The 2185-nt window shown below is 41.4% G+C and overlaps 1 long non-coding RNA gene across 1 annotated transcript in view; it reads left to right on the plus strand.

The window, feature by feature from the left end:
- The window catches only part of LOC116217213, a 4988-nt gene that overhangs the window by 1798 nt on the left and 1005 nt on the right, over window positions 1-2185 (plus strand). The window lies entirely within an intron of this gene.

The raw sequence follows: 2185 nt of genomic DNA on the forward strand, positions 1-2185 counted from the left end.
TTTTCCTTTTTGAGTCCCCTCCCTATGTTTTTCTTTCAGATTGGGAATCTTTGTTCAAATACCCTAACACAAAGTACTTCCAAACCAAAGGCTTTAGTCTTGTTGGCTTGGCTTTTGGTTATAAGGCCTATGGATCTTCACAGTGACTTGAAAATCTCTCAAGGGGGGACTCAGGCTTTTATGTAACAAACTTAGTTTATAGTCTGCTAAATATTTTTATCTGCAGCACGAATAAATGGGAAAACATGCCTTTCCTCATGAGTGGTGTGGATGAAGTGATTCCCACGTGTATGGTTTGTAAGGCAGTCTGAGATACGTGGGTTCATTAATATGAAGTGCAGGTGTGTTGAAATGCCAGCTGGCCATTTTACATCTCTGCTGCGCTGGTTTGTCGCTTCCATAATTAACTGTGAGATCTGTTGCGAATTAAGAAATGCTACAAGTAAGCAAAAACTGCAGGCATAATGCCTTGCTTGCATTTACCAGAAGTGGTGAGTTTTGTTTTGATGATGATTCCTAGTTATACTAATAAACGTTCTCCAGTGAGTGTGTTCTGTGAAGTCATCACGTTCTGATGGCATACCTCACTCCAGCAACTCCTATCAAGTCTTCTGTGAGAATGACAGAGATACAGTAATTGTTTGTGCTGCTGTTGAGGATATAATTAACAAGGTTTGACTGGAGCTGTTCTCAGAATTAGCATATTTTTCACATAAAAACCTCTGTTAACAGTGTTAAAATTCATATTTCAGATGAATTCACAATTTGATCAGGCTAATATTTAATAAGCAACATGCCTTGCCAGAATTATGTTGAATAATTCCTTGTAGTGCACTGCAAAGAATCCTCATAGAAGAACAATTCTCAAATAAGAGCAAGTTTTGTTTTTGCAGGGCAGTGACATGAGATACATCACTAGAAATGCATGCAGCAATGCCCCGTTGGCTCCTTCCTTCCTTCCTGGTATAAATTGAAAGGCGTGCCACCACCAAACCTATCTAATTTTAAAATGGTATTTGAGGTTAGCAGAAGATGATGCATGCTTGGCTGAAGTAAAACCGAAACAATAGAATTCGGGAAACAATGAGAGTTCTGAGCTGGAGAGGCTGACATTAGAATGCAAAACAAGCAGTGTGATGAGGTGCAGGCTGAGAGTTACTGCCTGCTCTATTTTTACCTTCACAGCTGAAGATGTGGTGAAAAGCTGAGCTGTTTGTTCACAGCAACAAGTAGCAAACCAGTGGCTGGCTGCTGGTCTGGTCACACTGGGAAGGGGGGTGCAGAACAGCAAGAATAGCTGAAGTACCCAGTTCTGCAGATTTCTCAGAGATTTTAGGGGGGGAGCTGATTTTGTCAGCAGAAGTAGTTTCTAAATGGGGTCTGAGCTGAATTTGCTTTTGACATTAAAGTCCTGGCAATGTGCTGTTGTGGAAAGTAGGCAAAATGTAGTCACACAAGCGATGTGGATTTGTATTAATTTTGTGTTTGTATTAGGGTGAGAGAATACACCATAAATACAGATGAATGAACCGCTGATTTGGCAGCTCTGATGCCCTGAAAAGGCCATAGGAAGGGAGAAGCCTGCCAGCTGGCAAGGTGGGCTCCTGTTCAGGAACATACAGCAGCAAGTGTTCCTGCAAAGTGCAATGAGAGCATGTACTGAATCGGGTCCTGCTTAGGTCTGTATTTCTGTGCTGGGGGACATGTGAAACGAGATGTGTATTTCAGCAAGAGACGTGCTTTCTTTACCCAGGCTCTGTGATTAATGGACATGATGAAGTTTGCTCTGCAGGATCAGTTTTTAATTGGTTACCTCACTCTGTGCTTAATTCCCCCAAATTAGATGCACTGGCTAACTCACCAGGCCAGAATGTCAGCTCAAATCTTTGAAATGAAGAGAGGCAGTCCCTGGTGGATTTTATTTTATTTTTTTTTTGAGGTGACTGGTTTGGTGGTTATGTTAAATATCCACAACTTCCTTTCTGCTCCTTATGTTTTGGAGCCTGCAAAAGATGCCCTCTTATCACTGGGAAGTGGAAAAAAAAATAAAAATACCCTGGCAAACAGTCAGGCTGTGCCTCTGGAAGTTACTTCCCTTTTCTTCAACTGTGTACACAAACTGCCATTTTCTGACAGTGTATAAAATAGCTGAAAATCCTGGGATACTTCTCACAGTGTGTTGTTT

The sequence above is a fragment of the Meleagris gallopavo genome, chromosome 15 (genome assembly GCF_000146605.3).
Source record: "Meleagris gallopavo isolate NT-WF06-2002-E0010 breed Aviagen turkey brand Nicholas breeding stock chromosome 15, Turkey_5.1, whole genome shotgun sequence".
Taxonomy (NCBI): Eukaryota; Metazoa; Chordata; class Aves; order Galliformes; family Phasianidae; genus Meleagris; species Meleagris gallopavo.